This window comes from Poeciliopsis prolifica, unplaced genomic scaffold (genome assembly GCF_027474105.1).
Source record: "Poeciliopsis prolifica strain line A6 unplaced genomic scaffold, Auburn_PproV2 SCAFFOLD254, whole genome shotgun sequence".
NCBI lineage: Eukaryota > Metazoa > Chordata > Actinopteri > Cyprinodontiformes > Poeciliidae > Poeciliopsis > Poeciliopsis prolifica.
Genome location: NW_026562629.1, coordinates 16613 through 31706, shown reverse-complemented (window position 1 = coordinate 31706; position 15094 = coordinate 16613). Strand labels below are relative to the sequence as shown.

Here is a 15094-nt window from a genome sequence, read left to right as displayed (position 1 = left end):
TTTGGTTGAATTGCTCTTTTCTACTCAATATAGCAGTTCTCGAGAGAATTAAAAGAAAAGGCAATATCACCTTGATGAAAAGTAAACATTCTGAGTGATCTTCTTTGAACTATCCAAAGAAGACCCCAAACACACAAATCTAAGCATAGGTCAATTAGAGCCCATATGATCTCCCAAGTTCACTTGGATGAAACCTACTGACAGTCCGGAGATTTTCTGATCCTTTTTCTCATTTGCATACGGGGAATTAGCTCAAGTGGTAGAGCGCTCGCTTTGCATGTGAGAGGTAGTGGGATCGATGCCCACATTCTCCAGAATGTCATTATCTTTGCTGCTAAGTCGAGTTCGAGTTTCGTGTCAAGTACCACAATATCTTGTAGAATTGGATAATTGCTGACAACAATCTCTTTTCATGGTCTCTTGAATGAAACTGTCTGCAGATCCGGAGATCTTCTGATCCCTTTTCTTGTAAGCGTGTGGGTATTCAAGAGCTAATGCACTAACTTTGCATGCGAGAAGCAGCAGGAATGATGCCCACATTCTCTAAGCGGACACCTCTATACTTCTCTGTCTTTTATGTGTCCCATCCATGAAGATTCAGTCTCTGGTGAAGTATTCGAGTATGCCTCAAGAGTCTATACTCATGAGCCAGTTTCCAAATCCGATGTTATGGGATTTGGTATAATTGCTCTTTTCTTGTCATGATAACAGGTCTCGAGAGAATTAAAAGTACAATCAATACTCCCTTGATGTAAAGTGAACAATCTGAATGATCTTTGAACTATCCAAAGAAGACACCTCGTACCGAGAAAAAATTGCTTCGCGATGTATCATCATACACGACGAGGATGGGATTTGAACCCATGCGTGCTCAGCACAATGGATTAGCAGTCCATCGCCTTAACCACTCGGCCACCTCGTCCTTCATTTCCACACAAAGTGTTGGGGAGATGATTGAGCTTTGCACATAAGTCCTTAGATGACGTTGGAACAAACCCTTGTTAAAATCCTGAGTTTCCTGGCACTTTTCTATGTGAACGTGTGGGGAATTAGCTCAAGTGGTAGAGCGCTCGCTTAGCATGTGAGAGGTAGCGGGATCGATGCCCGCATTCTCCAGGGTGTCTTTCTCTGTGACTTCGTCTTTTCTCTTAAGATTGAGTATATTGTCAGTACCATAATGTCCTGGAGAATGGGACACGGGTTTACAACGTTCCCTTGAATGAAACCATGTGAAAATCCGTAGATCTTCTGATCCTTTATCATGTAACCATGTGCACATTCAAGTAGAAGAGCGCTTGCTTTGCACTCGAGAAGTCGCAGAATCAGTGCCCGCATTGTCCAAGCAGCCTTCTCTACACTTCTCTCTCTGTTTTGTGTCCCATCAATGAAGATTCAGCATCTCGTGAAGTATTCAAGTCAAGAGTCTATACTCATGAGCCAGTTTCCAAATCCGATGTTATGGGATTTGGTATAATTGCTTTTCTTGTCATGATAACAGGTCTCGAGAGAATTAAAAGTACAATCAATACTCCCTTGATGTAAAGTGAACAATCTGAATGATCTTTGAACTATCCAAAGAAGACACCTTGTACCGAGAACATATTGCTTCCCGATGTATCGTACACGACGAGGATGGGATTTGAACCCATGCGTGCTCAGCACAATGGATTAGCAGTCCATCGCCTTAACCACTCGGCCACCTCGTCCTTCATTTCCACGCAAAGTGTTGGGGAGATGATCGAGCTTTGCACATAAGTCCTTAGATGACGTTGGAACAAACCCTTGTTAAAATCCTGAGTGTCCTGGCACTTTTCTATGTGAAAGTGTGGGGAATTAGCTCAAGTGGTAGAGCGCTCGCTTAGCATGTGAGAGGTAGCGGGATCGATGCCTGCATTCTCCAGGATGTCTTTCTGGGAGACATCGTCTTTTCTCTTAAGATCGAGTATATTGTCAGTACCACAATGTCCTGGAGAATGGGACACGGGTTTACAACGTTCCCTTGAATGAAACCATGTGAAAATCCTTAGATCTTCTGATCCTTTCTCATGTAACCATGTGCAGATTCAAGTAGAAGAGCGCTTGCTTTGCACTCGAGAAGTCGCAGAATCAGTGCCCGCATTGTCCAAGCAGCCTTCTCTACACTTCTCTCTCTGTTTTGTGTCCCATCAATGAAGATTCAGCATCTCGTGAAGTATTCAAGTCAAGAGTTCATACTCATGACCCAGTTGCCAAAATGGATTTAGTGGAATTTGGTTGAATTGCTCTTTTCTACTCAATATAGCAGTTCTCGAGAGAATTAAAAGAAAAGGCAATATCACCTTGATGAAAAGTAAACATTCTGAGTGATCTTCTTTGAACTATCCAAAGAAGACCCCAAACACACAAATCTAAGCATAGGTCAATTAGAGCCCATATGATCTCCCAAGTTCACTTGGATGAAACCTACTGACAGTCCGGAGATTTTCTGATCCTTTTTCTCATTTGCATACGGGGAATTAGCTCAAGTGGTAGAGCGCTCGCTTTGCATGTGAGAGGTAGTGGGATCGATGCCCACATTCTCCAGAATGTCATTATCTTTGCTGCTAAGTCGAGTTCGAGTTTCGTGTCAAGTACCACAATATCTTGTAGAATTGGATAATTGCTGACAACAATCTCTTTTCATGGTCTCTTGAATGAAACTGTCTGCAGATCCGGAGATCTTCTGATCCCTTTTCTTGTAAGCGTGTGGGTATTCAAGAGCTAATGCACTAACTTTGCATGCGAGAAGCAGCAGGAATGATGCCCACATTCTCTAAGCGGACACCTCTATACTTCTCTGTCTTTTATGTGTCCCATCCATGAAGATTCAGTCTCTGGTGAAGTATTCGAGTATGCCTCAAGAGTCTATACTCATGAGCCAGTTTCCAAATCCGATGTTATGGGATTTGGTATAATTGCTCTTTTCTTGTCATGATAACAGGTCTCGAGAGAATTAAAAGTACAATCAATACTCCCTTGATGTAAAGTGAACAATCTGAATGATCTTTGAACTATCCAAAGAAGACACCTCGTACCGAGAAAAAATTGCTTCGCGATGTATCATCATACACGACGAGGATGGGATTTGAACCCATGCGTGCTCAGCACAATGGATTAGCAGTCCATCGCCTTAACCACTCGGCCACCTCGTCCTTCATTTCCACACAAAGTGTTGGGGAGATGATTGAGCTTTGCACATAAGTCCTTAGATGACGTTGGAACAAACCCTTGTTAAAATCCTGAGTTTCCTGGCACTTTTCTATGTGAACGTGTGGGGAATTAGCTCAAGTGGTAGAGCGCTCGCTTAGCATGTGAGAGGTAGCGGGATCGATGCCCGCATTCTCCAGGGTGTCTTTCTCTGTGACTTCGTCTTTTCTCTTAAGATTGAGTATATTGTCAGTACCATAATGTCCTGGAGAATGGGACACGGGTTTACAACGTTCCCTTGAATGAAACCATGTGAAAATCCGTAGATCTTCTGATCCTTTATCATGTAACCATGTGCACATTCAAGTAGAAGAGCGCTTGCTTTGCACTCGAGAAGTCGCAGAATCAGTGCCCGCAGTGTCCAAGCAGCCTTCTCTACACTTCTCTGTTTTGTGTCCCATCAATGAAGATTCAGCATCTCGTGAAGTATTCAAGTCAAGAGTCTATACTCATGAGCCAGTTTCCAAATCCGATGTTATGGGATTTGGTATAATTGCTCTTTTCTTGTCATGATAACAGGTCTCGAGAGAATTAAAAGTGCAATCAATGCTCCCTTGATGTAAAGTGAACAATCTTTGAACTATCCAAAGAAGACACCTTGTACCGAGAACATATTGCTTCCCGATGTATCGTACACGACGAGGATGGGATTTGAACCCATGCGTGCTCAGCACAATGGATTAGCAGTCCATCGCCTTAACCACTCGGCCACCTCGTCCTTCATTTCCACGCAAAGTGTTGGGGAGATGATCGAGCTTTGCACATAAGTCCTTAGATGACGTTGGAACAAACCCTTGTTAAAATCCTGAGTTTCCTGGCACTTTTATATGTGAAAGTGTGGGGAATTAGCTCAAGTGGTAGAGCGCTCGCTTAGCATGTGAGAGGTAGCGGGATCGATGCCCGCATTCTCCAGGAAGTCTTTCTGGGCGACTTTGTCTTTTCTCTTAAGATTGAGTATATTGTCAGTACCATAATGTCCTGGAGAATGGGACACGGGTTTACAACGTTCCCTTGAATGAAACCATGTGAAAATCCGTAGATCTTCTGATCCTTTCTCATGTAACCATGTGCACATTCAAGTAGAAGAGCGCTTGCTTTGCACTCGAGAAGTCGCAGAATCAGTGCCCGCATTGTCCAAGCATCCTTCTCTACACTTCTCTCTCTGTTTTGTGTCCCATCAATGAAGATTCAGCATCTCGTGAAGTATTCAAGTCAAGAGTTCATACTCATGACCCAGTTGCCAAAATGGATTTAGTGGAATTTGGTTGAATTGCTCTTTTCTACTCAATATAGCAGTTCTCGAGAGAATTAAAAGAAAAGGCAATATCACCTTGATGAAAAGTAAACATTCTGAGTGATCTTCTTTGAACTATCCAAAGAAGACCCCAAACACACAAATCTAAGCATAGGTCAATTAGAGCCCATATGACTTCCCAAGTTCACTTGGATGAAACCTACTGACAGTCCGGAGATTTTCTGATCCTTTTTCTCATTTGCATACGGGGAATTAGCTCAAGTGGTAGAGCGCTCGCTTTGCATGTGAGAGGTAGTGGGATCGATGCCCACATTCTCCAGAATGTCATTATCTTTGCTGCTAAGTCGAGTTCGAGTTTCGTGTCAAGTACCACAATATCTTGTAGAATTGGATAATTGCTGACAACAATCTCTTTTCATGGTCTCTTGAATGAAACTGTCTGCAGATCCGGAGATCTTCTGATCCCTTTTCTTGTAAGCGTGTGGGTATTCAAGAGCTAATGCACTAACTTTGCATGCGAGAAGCAGCAGGAATGATGCCCACATTCTCTAAGCGGACACCTCTATACTTCTCTGTCTTTTATGTGTCCCATCCATGAAGATTCAGTCTCTGGTGAAGTATTCGAGTATGCCTCAAGAGTCTATACTCATGAGCCAGTTTCCAAATCCGATGTTATGGGATTTGGTATAATTGCTCTTTTCTTGTCATGATAACAGGTCTCGAGAGAATTAAAAGTACAATCAATACTCCCTTGATGTAAAGTGAACAATCTTTGAACTATCCAAAGAAGACACCTTGTACCGAGAACATATTGCTTCCCGATGTATCGTACACGACGAGGATGGGATTTGAACCCATGCGTGCTCAGCACAATGGATTAGCAGTCCATCGCCTTAACCACTCGGCCACCTCGTCCTTCATTTCCACGCAAAGTGTTGGGGAGATGATCGAGCTTTGCACATAAGTCCTTAGATGACGTTGGAACAAACCCTTGTTAAAATCCTGAGTTTCCTGGCACTTTTCTATGTGAAAGTGTGGGGAATTAGCTCAAGTGGTAGAGCGCTCGCTTAGCATGTGAGAGGTAGCGGGATCGATGCCCGCATTCTCCAGGATGTCTTTCTGGGCGACTTCGTCTTTTCTCTTAAGATCGAGTATATTGTCAGTACCACAATGTCCTGGAGAATGGGACACGGGTTTACAACGTTCCCTTGAATGAAACCATGTGAAAATCCTTAGATCTTCTGATCCTTTCTCATGTAACCATGTGCAGATTCAAGTAGAAGAGCGCTTGCTTTGCACTCGAGAAGTCGCAGAATCAGTGCCCGCATTGTCCAAGCATCCTTCTCTACACTTCTCTCTCTGTTTTGTGTCCCATCAATGAAGATTCAGCATCTCTTGAAGTATTCAAGTCAAGAGTTCATACTCATGACACAGTTGCCAAAATGGATTTAGTGGAATTTGGTTGAATTGCTCTTTTCTACTCAATATAGCAGTTCTCGAGAGAATTAAAAGAAAAGGCAATATCACCTTGATGAAAAGTAAACATTCTGAGTGATCTTCTTTGAACTATCCAAAGAAGACCCCAAACACACAAATCTAAGCATAGGTCAATTAGAGCCCATATGATCTCCCAAGTTCACTTGGATGAAACCTACTGACAGTCCGGAGATTTTCTGATCCTTTTTCTCATTTGCATACGGGGAATTAGCTCAAGTGGTAGAGCGCTCGCTTTGCATGTGAGAGGTAGTGGGATCGATGCCCACATTCTCCAGAATGTCATTATCTTTGCTGCTAAGTCGAGTTCGAGTTTCGTGTCAAGTACCACAATATCTTGTAGAATTGGATAATTGCTGACAACAATCTCTTTTCATGGTCTCTTGAATGAAACTGTCTGCAGATCCGGAGATCTTCTGATCCCTTTTCTTGTAAGCGTGTGGGTATTCAAGAGCTAATGCACTAACTTTGCATGCGAGAAGCAGCAGGAATGATGCCCACATTCTCTAAGCGGACACCTCTATACTTCTCTGTCTTTTATGTGTCCCATCCATGAAGATTCAGTCTCTGGTGAAGTATTCGAGTATGCCTCAAGAGTCTATACTCATGAGCCAGTTTCCAAATCCGATGTTATGGGATTTGGTATAATTGCTCTTTTCTTGTCATGATAACAGGTCTCGAGAGAATTAAAAGTACAATCAATACTCCCTTGATGTAAAGTGAACAATCTGAATGATCTTTGAACTATCCAAAGAAGACACCTCGTACCGAGAAAAAATTGCTTCGCGATGTATCATCATACACGACGAGGATGGGATTTGAACCCATGCGTGCTCAGCACAATGGATTAGCAGTCCATCGCCTTAACCACTCGGCCACCTCGTCCTTCATTTCCACACAAAGTGTTGGAGAGATGATTGAGCTTTGCACATAAGTCCTTAGATGACGTTGGAACAAACCCTTGTTAAAATCCTGAGTTTCCTGGCACTTTTCTATGTGAACATGTGGGGAATTAGCTCAAGTGGTAGAGCGCTCGCTTAGCATGTGAGAGGTAGCCGGGATCGATGCCCGCATTCTCCAGGGTGTCTTTCTCTGTGACTTCGTCTTTTCTCTTAAGATTGAGTATATTGTCAGTACCATAATGTCCTGGAGAATGGGACACAGGTTTACAACGTTCCCTTGAATGAAACCATGTGAAAATCCGTAGATCTTCTGATCCTTTCTCATGTAACCATGTGCACATTCAAGTAGAAGAGCGCTTGCTTTGCACTCAAGAAGTCGCAGAATCAGTGCCCGCATTGTCCAAGCAGCCTTCTCTACACTTCTCTCTCTGTTTTGTGTCCCATCAATGAAGATTCAGCATCTCGTGAAGTATTCAAGTCAAGAGTTCATACTCATGACCCAGTTGCCAAAATGTATTTTTTTAAATTTGGTTGAATTGCTCTTTTCTACTCAATATAGCAGTTCTCGAGAGAATTAAAAGAAAAGGCAATATCACCTTGATGAAAAGTAAACATTCTGAGTGATCTTCTTTGAACTATCCAAAGAAGACCCCAAACACACAAATCTAAGCATAGGTCAATTAGAGCCCATATGATCTCCCAAGTTCACTTGGATGAAACCTACTGACAGTCCGGAGATTTTCTGATCCTTTTTCTCATTTGCATACGGGGAATTAGCTCAAGTGGTAGAGCGCTCGCTTTGCATGTGAGAGGTAGTGGGATCGATGCCCACATTCTCCAGAATGTCATTATCTTTGCTGCTAAGTCGAGTTCGAGTTTCGTGTCAAGTACCACAATATCTTGTAGAATTGGATAATTGCTGACAACAATCTCTTTTCATGGTCTCTTGAATGAAACTGTCTGCAGATCCGGAGATCTTCTGATCCCTTTTCTTGTAAGCGTGTGGGTATTCAAGAGCTAATGCACTAACTTTGCATGCGAGAAGCAGCAGGAATGATGCCCACATTCTCTAAGCGGACACCTCTATACTTCTCTGTCTTTTATGTGTCCCATCCATGAAGATTCAGTCTCTGGTGAAGTATTCGAGTATGCCTCAAGAGTCTATACTCATGAGCCAGTTTCCAAATCCGATGTTATGGGATTTGGTATAATTGCTCTTTTCTTGTCATGATAACAGGTCTCGAGAGAATTAAAAGTACAATCAATGCTCCCTTGATGTAAAGTGAACAATTTGAATGATCTTTGAACTATCCAAAGAAGACACCTCGTACCGAGAAAAAATTGCTTCGCGATGTATCATCATACACGACGAGGATGGGATTTGAACCCATGCGTGCTCAGCACAATGGATTAGCAGTCCATCGCCTTAACCACTCGGCCACCTCGTCCTTCATTTCCACACAAAGTGTTGGGGAGATGATTGAGCTTTGCACATAAGTCCTTAGATGACGTTGGAACAAACCCTTGTTAAAATCCTGAGTTTCCTGGCACTTTTCTATGTGAACATGTGGGGAATTAGCTCAAGTGGTAGAGCGCTCGCTTAGCATGTGAGAGGTAGCGGGATCGATGCCCGCATTCTCCAGGGTGTCTTTCTCTGTGACTTCGTCTTTTCTCTTAAGATTGAGTATATTGTCAGTACCATAATGTCCTGGAGAATGGGACTCGGGTTTATAACGTTCCCTTGAATGAAACCATGTGAAAATCCTTAGATCTTCTGATCCTTTATTATGTAACCATGTGCAGATTCAAGTAGAAGAGCGCTTGCTTTGCACTCGAGAAGTCGCAGAATCAGTGCCGACATTGTCCAAGCAGCCTTCTCTACACTTCTCTCTCCGTTTTGTGTCCCATCAATGAAGATTCAGCATCTCGTGAAGTATTCAAGTCAAGAGTCTATACTCATGAGCCAGTTGCCAAATGTATTTCATGGAATTTGGTTGAATTGCTCTTTTCTTGTCATGATAACGTTCTTGAGAGAATTAAAAGAACAATCAATGCTGCCTTGATGAAAATGAACATCCTGAATCATCTTCTTTAAACTAACCAAAGAAGACGCCTTGTGCAGAGAACAAAGGATATGTCAATTTGAGAACATGCTATATCCCAATGTAACATTTACAACAAGGATGGGATCTGAAACCATGCGTGCGTAGCATAATAGATCAGTAGTCCATTACTTTAACCACTCGGCCACCTCCTCTCTCCTTTCCACACAAAAGAAATTTTGTTATTTGAAAAAGCACGTATTGAATGCTGAAACAGGTATTTATTGATATGTATAAAACCTAAATGGGTTTTATCAATTCATTAAGAACATTGAGATTTTTTATATGAAAAAATTAACATCAGTTTAATTCCTCTGGACTAGATGTATGAATTAAGTTTAGGCTGAGATTAAAGGTAGAAACATCCTGGCAATATAGTTGTTTAAATGGTCGCGGTAGGCACACATTAAGTTACTGAAGTCTATGGAAGTAAGTACCAAGTCCTAAACCTGAAATATAAATGTGTCTGTGTTTAAATCACTCTTGGATAACATTTGTCTCACTTGCCCTTTCTGTAGCATGCAGAGCCCCTGCACTCCTCCCTATCGTGATGTTTGAAAGCGTTCTAGCCTTCGTGGGTTTCATCAATCAATTGAATCTGTCTCAATGTATGTGAGAGAGTGTGTTTTCATAATCTATCCATTCAGCCTAGAATGTGATTAATGCCAAGTGATGCCAGAAGCATTATCACAGTGCTCTGTGTGTGTGTGCGTTAAAAAGGTGTTTACTTTAGAACATTCAAGAGTTTTGATCAAGTTGTCCCAGAACTGCAGAGGAAGTAATTTAACCCAAAGAATCTATAATATGCTCCACACCCAGCTTTACTGAGTTGCTGCAGCAGCCAGGAAGTGGCAAATAGAAGTTATAGGAAAAAGACTTCATATTTGCTGTTTTAGTTACTTCATCAATAATTCATTTTATGTTTTTATTACAACAACCTCTTACAAATACATCTGAGAGAAATACAGTAGCTTATTATATGGTTATATCTGCAAAGACGGTCTTCTTTAAATAAATAGCAGTAATTTTATTCATATATGTATGAGTCAAGATCATTCCAAACCAGTTGGCAGAATCCCAAACCCTGTGTGTGCTGGATATGGATTGGCAGAGTTAGACTGTTTTGAATGAAGGAATCTGTGGAAAATAAGTTATCATTATTAAATAAAATAAAGAGAAAAAAAAAACATAAGGTGACCCTGAAATCAAGATGCTGTGGTCTTTGGATTAGCTTGAAAAATATATACATATTCCCCGTCTAACCAGACATCACTTCTGATCATGCTGTTCGCTCAAGGATTCACAATTCTTGAGCTGTGCAGATAATTACAGAGAACGCATCTCCACCTCAAAACAAAAGTCTCCAAACTCTGTAAAGAGTAAACCTTAATTTACAAATAGAGTGAACAGCTTTGCATTGGCCATATTGAGAGCTTTATGGGATGATATACGCTTCCCTAAAGTCACAGCTGTTTGGTTTTCAGACTGGGATTTTTGTGGGAAAACACTATTTCCAAGCGCTCTTCATGTAAGATCACTCAATCGGTTTTATTCATAAATTGTGCACAATTCATGAATGAAATAAAAAAAATCAATAATCAAGCCAGTCTGGATTCAAGCTCTGCTAGGCAGAGACAACATGCAAGTTTTATACAATGATAAAAAATTAAAAACAAGGGAAAAGAATGTCTGGTTCCATGCAGCTGTGGGAAACAACCTTCCAACCTCGATCATGTAACCCAAATAGTTCTTTTGGTGAGCGTTCACAATCATTTCATATGACATGACTAGCAGATGTGACCTAATTGTAATCTTTTCCATCACAAAACCTAAACATGAGAGTCAAGTCCTTTTTGAGAATACTGGAAACTGATGATTACAATTTCTGCTTGTAGCACTGATCCTAAAATTTGTGGTGAAATCACATTCTATGCAGATTCTTTTCTTATTTATTATTTCAGTTTCAGCCACCTGTCTTCAGGATCTATTTCGTTCAGTCATGGTTCACATCTTGTTATGTCGGTCAGGGCTAGAACAGAGACACAATAGGATTAGATAAAAAATAGGAATTTATATAAATCAAAATTTTACTTATACCAATTTATCTGAAATATGGACTGAGAACCTTTAGGAATGTAAAATAAATATTGCTAAGATGCAATTAGTTATACTTAAGTAAATTTTTATGTATTTGTACTTTACTTTAATCATGGATACTTTTGAATTTTACTGCACTACATTTGACATTAAGTATCTGTACTTTCTACTTGACTGCATTTCCACAAAACTGTCGCGTTACTCCTTACATCCAAGTTGCACAGCTTTTTTTTTCAGTAAAATGTGAGGTTCAGGGACTTAACGTGACTCTGTAAAATTCAAGCAATAATGTGACTTACTGATTACGTGCGTTTATTGTCATCCATCGCGTCTCCTTTTCACTCGCACGCAATGCTCCAAGACATGCGCAGTCTTTTTCACTGAGGGGAGAAGATAACTGTCTAATCGTCTGTAATAGAATTCCTCGAAACAAATCATAAGATTTGGCAACATGTGAAATCAGCACCACTTTGCTTTCACAGACGGTGGGGACTTCGTCCAACTTTTAGCGTCATTTAAAAAAGAAGCTCAAACAAAGGTAACCTATGTGGACATTCTACGTTCAACTCCAAGTTAATTTGGTAAATAAAATGTTATGTTTTACAAAAATAACAAAAAAAAAAAAAACAATGCCATAAAACTTCAAGGAATAAAAGGAGCCACTAGACCACATAAATGTCTGCTATTCAGGACCAGAGTTCCTTGCCTGAAGCATGTTGTGTACCAATCACATTAGTGCCATAATGTTCAAACCACTGGCCCTGGGTGTGGGAGTAATTGTTACCAAACGTATTTGTGATTTTAAGCGTGTACAATCCCATCACCGTGTGTAGAGCCGTGTGCCCTGCCGTGCTGCTCTGTGGAAAGATATTGTTGGTCAGATCACTGTCAGGTCTCATCACTGCCCTCAGGGTGAGCAGACCTTGCTGACTGCAGCCCATGCGCCTGGTAATCCCAAGAGAGGGCTGAGCAAGCAGATTCAGCCACCAATTTCATTCTCTCTTTCCTCACACATCTCTCCAAACCAGATGTGGGCCGTCTGAATTAACTCAGTGGACACATTCAATTGGATTGCTTTAATCATCTTACAATAACAAAATACTAACAGTTCTCGAGTTAAAAAAGAAAAAAAAGGCTACTGCCAAAAATAACTTTCTCAAAACAAGTTTAAAAAAAGAAATAAAGAAATAAATGATTTTTTTGAAAATCTGATTATAAAACTGCTTTTTTAATCAGAGGTAATTACTGGATGAAAACAAGCTCTTGTACATTTATGAATAGTTAATTGTGAGTTAATTTTCTTTTCTTTTAGTAGACATCAATGGCGGTACCATCTTATTATTTATTTATTTTTTTAGTAAGCCTTTAACAGCACATGTAAGCGACCTGGTTTTCTGTATTGTATGTTTATGATGACTTAGGATGAGGAAATTACCGATTGTCTAGCGGTTAGGATTTGGTACTTTAATCCTTTGCATTTTATGTTCCCCATTGTTTTGATCAACTTTTTATCGTCCTGTCTTGATTGATTATAAAGGACTGCTTGCAGAGTTTGCATAAATGCACACAGTTGTCCATGATTGTCTAGTGGTTAAGATACGGCGCTTTCACCGCTGTAGCTTGGGTTCGATTCCCGGTCAGGGAAATCCTTTCCTTTCTACGTTCCCCATTGTTTTGATCAACTTTTTAATGCCCTGTCTTTATTGATTATGAATGACTGCTTGCAATTTTTTTTAAAAATGCACACACCTGTCTCTGATTGTATAGCGATTAGGATTCAACGCTTTCACCACCACGGACCGTGTTCGATTCCCGGTCAGGGAAATCCTTTCCTTTCTACATTCCCCATTGTTTTGATCAACTTTTTAACGCCCTGTATTTATTGATTATGAATGACTGCTTGCAAATTTTTTGGAAAATGCACACACCTGTCCCTGATTGTCTAGTGGTTAGTATTCGACGCTTTCACAGCCGCGGCCGGTCTTCGATTACCGTTCAGGAAAATCCTTTACTTTCTACATTCCGATTTGTTTTGATCAACTTTTTAACGCCCTGTCTTTATTGATTATGAAGGACTGCTAGCAAAGTTTACAAAGTGCACATAATATTCCCTGATTGTCTAGTGGTTAGGATTCGTCGCTTTCACTGCCGCGGCCCAGGTTCGATTCCCGGTCAGGGAAATCCTTTCCTTTCTACGTTCCCCATTGTTTAATCAAGTTTTAACGCCCTGTATTTATTGATTTTGAATGACTGCTTGCAATTTTTTTTAAAAATGCACACAGCTGTCCCTGATTGTCTAGTGGTTAGGATTCGGCGCTTTCACCGCCGCGGCCCGGGTTCGATTCCCGGTCAGGGAAATCCTTTCCTTTCTATGTTCCCCATTGTTTTGATCAACTTTTTAACGCCCTTTCTTTATTGATTATGAAGGACTGCTTGCAATGTTTGCATAAATGCACACAGTTGTCCCTGATTGTGTAGCGGTTAGGATTCGTCGCTTTCACCGCCGCGGCCCAGGTTCGATTCCCGGTCGGGTAAATCCTTTCCTTTCTACGTTCCCCATTGTTTTGATCAACTTTTTAATGCCCTGTCTTTATTGATTATGAAGGACTGCTTGCAATTTTTTTAAAAATGGACACAGCTGTCCCTGATTGTCTAGTGGTTAGGATTCGCTTTCACCGCCGCGGCCGGGTTCGATTCCCGGTCAGGGAAATCCTTCCTTTTTACGTTCCCCATTGTTTTAATCAAGTTTTAACGCCCTGTATTTATTGATTATGAATGACTGCTTGCAAAGTTTTCAAAAGTGCACAGAATCGTCCCTGATTGTCTAGTGGTTAGGATTCGGCGCTCTAACCGCCGCGAACGGGGTTCGATTCCCGGTCAGGGAAATCCTTTGCATTTTATGTTCCCCATTGTTTTGATCAACTTTTTAGCGTCCTGTCTTGATTGATTATAAAGGACTGCTTGCAAAGTTTGCATAAATTCACTGTTGTCCATGATTGTCTAGTGGTTAGGATACGGCGCTCTCACAGCTGCGGCCGGTGTTCGATTACCGTTCAGGAAAATCCTTTACTTTCTACATTCCGATTTGTTTTGATCAACTTTTTAACGCCCTGTCTTTATTGATTATGAAGGACTGCTAGCAAAGTTTACAAAGTGCACATAATATTCCCTGATTGTCTAGTGGTTAGGATTTGTCGCTTTCACCGTTGCGGCCCGGGTTCGATTCACGGTCAGGGAAATCCTTTCCTTTCTATGTTTCCCATTGTTTTGATCAACTTTTTAACGCCCTGTATTTATTGATTATGGAGGACTGCTTGCAAAGTTTACAGAAATGCACAGAATAGTGCCTGATTGTCTGATTCGGCGTTCTCACCGCAGCGGCCCGTGTTCAATTCCCGGTCAGGGAAATCCTTTCCTTTTTACATTCCCCATTGTTTGATCAACTTTTTAACGCCCTGTATTTATTGATTATGAATGACTGCTTGCAAAGTTTTTTAAAAATGCACACACCTGTCCCTGATTGTCTAGTGGTTAGGATTTGACGCTTTCACAGCCGCGGCCGGTGTTCGATTCCCGGTCAGGGAAATCCTTTACTTTCTACATTCCCCATTGTTTTAATCAACTTTTTAACGCCCTGTCTTTATTGATTATGAAGGACTGCTAGCAAAGTTTACAAAATGCACAGAATAGTCCCTGATTGTCTAGTGGTTAGGATTCGGCGCTTTCACCGCCGCGGCCCGGGTTCGATTCCCGGTCAGGGAAATCCTTTCCTTTCTATGTTCCCCATTGTTTTAATCAACTTTTTAACGCCCTTTCTTTATTGATTATGAAGGACTGCTTGCAAAGTTTACAAAAATGCACAGAATACTCCCTGATTGTCTAGTGGTTAGGATTCGTCGCTTTCACCGCCGCGGCCCAGGTTCGATTCCCGGTCGGGTAAATCCTTTCCTTTCTACGTTCCCCATTGTTTTGATCAACTTTTTAATACCCTGTCTTTATTGATTATGAAGGACTGCTTG

At 41.1% G+C, this 15094-nt stretch overlaps 19 non-coding genes across 19 annotated transcripts; 12 read left to right on the top strand and 7 right to left on the bottom strand.

The window, feature by feature from the left end:
* Positions 1-241: 241 nt before the first annotated feature.
* Positions 242-314, top strand: trnaa-ugc (transfer RNA alanine (anticodon UGC)). Its single transcript has one exon. It is a non-coding gene; the product is annotated as a tRNA-Ala (tRNA).
* A 526-nt stretch (positions 315-840) lies between these two features.
* Positions 841-922, bottom strand: trnas-gcu (transfer RNA serine (anticodon GCU)). Its single transcript has one exon. It is a non-coding gene; the product is annotated as a tRNA-Ser (tRNA).
* Positions 923-1043: 121 nt separating this feature from the next.
* trnaa-agc (transfer RNA alanine (anticodon AGC)) lies at positions 1044-1116 on the top strand. The gene has a single exon. It is a non-coding gene; the product is annotated as a tRNA-Ala (tRNA).
* A 508-nt stretch (positions 1117-1624) lies between these two features.
* On the bottom strand, positions 1625-1706 carry trnas-gcu (transfer RNA serine (anticodon GCU)). The gene has a single exon. It is a non-coding gene; the product is annotated as a tRNA-Ser (tRNA).
* A 783-nt stretch (positions 1707-2489) lies between these two features.
* trnaa-ugc (transfer RNA alanine (anticodon UGC)) lies at positions 2490-2562 on the top strand. The gene has a single exon. It is a non-coding gene; the product is annotated as a tRNA-Ala (tRNA).
* A 526-nt stretch (positions 2563-3088) lies between these two features.
* On the bottom strand, positions 3089-3170 carry trnas-gcu (transfer RNA serine (anticodon GCU)). The gene has a single exon. It is a non-coding gene; the product is annotated as a tRNA-Ser (tRNA).
* Positions 3171-3291: 121 nt separating this feature from the next.
* On the top strand, positions 3292-3364 carry trnaa-agc (transfer RNA alanine (anticodon AGC)). The gene has a single exon. It is a non-coding gene; the product is annotated as a tRNA-Ala (tRNA).
* A 497-nt stretch (positions 3365-3861) lies between these two features.
* On the bottom strand, positions 3862-3943 carry trnas-gcu (transfer RNA serine (anticodon GCU)). Its single transcript has one exon. It is a non-coding gene; the product is annotated as a tRNA-Ser (tRNA).
* A 121-nt stretch (positions 3944-4064) lies between these two features.
* trnaa-agc (transfer RNA alanine (anticodon AGC)) lies at positions 4065-4137 on the top strand. The gene has a single exon. It is a non-coding gene; the product is annotated as a tRNA-Ala (tRNA).
* A 589-nt stretch (positions 4138-4726) lies between these two features.
* trnaa-ugc (transfer RNA alanine (anticodon UGC)) lies at positions 4727-4799 on the top strand. Its single transcript has one exon. It is a non-coding gene; the product is annotated as a tRNA-Ala (tRNA).
* A 514-nt stretch (positions 4800-5313) lies between these two features.
* trnas-gcu (transfer RNA serine (anticodon GCU)) lies at positions 5314-5395 on the bottom strand. Its single transcript has one exon. It is a non-coding gene; the product is annotated as a tRNA-Ser (tRNA).
* A 121-nt stretch (positions 5396-5516) lies between these two features.
* trnaa-agc (transfer RNA alanine (anticodon AGC)) lies at positions 5517-5589 on the top strand. The gene has a single exon. It is a non-coding gene; the product is annotated as a tRNA-Ala (tRNA).
* A 589-nt stretch (positions 5590-6178) lies between these two features.
* trnaa-ugc (transfer RNA alanine (anticodon UGC)) lies at positions 6179-6251 on the top strand. The gene has a single exon. It is a non-coding gene; the product is annotated as a tRNA-Ala (tRNA).
* A 526-nt stretch (positions 6252-6777) lies between these two features.
* trnas-gcu (transfer RNA serine (anticodon GCU)) lies at positions 6778-6859 on the bottom strand. Its single transcript has one exon. It is a non-coding gene; the product is annotated as a tRNA-Ser (tRNA).
* Positions 6860-7643: 784 nt separating this feature from the next.
* Positions 7644-7716, top strand: trnaa-ugc (transfer RNA alanine (anticodon UGC)). The gene has a single exon. It is a non-coding gene; the product is annotated as a tRNA-Ala (tRNA).
* Positions 7717-8242: 526 nt separating this feature from the next.
* trnas-gcu (transfer RNA serine (anticodon GCU)) lies at positions 8243-8324 on the bottom strand. Its single transcript has one exon. It is a non-coding gene; the product is annotated as a tRNA-Ser (tRNA).
* Positions 8325-8445: 121 nt separating this feature from the next.
* On the top strand, positions 8446-8518 carry trnaa-agc (transfer RNA alanine (anticodon AGC)). The gene has a single exon. It is a non-coding gene; the product is annotated as a tRNA-Ala (tRNA).
* A 4842-nt stretch (positions 8519-13360) lies between these two features.
* trnae-uuc (transfer RNA glutamic acid (anticodon UUC)) lies at positions 13361-13432 on the top strand. Its single transcript has one exon. It is a non-coding gene; the product is annotated as a tRNA-Glu (tRNA).
* Positions 13433-14765: 1333 nt separating this feature from the next.
* Positions 14766-14837, top strand: trnae-uuc (transfer RNA glutamic acid (anticodon UUC)). The gene has a single exon. It is a non-coding gene; the product is annotated as a tRNA-Glu (tRNA).
* The last annotated feature ends 257 nt before the right edge of the window (positions 14838-15094 follow it).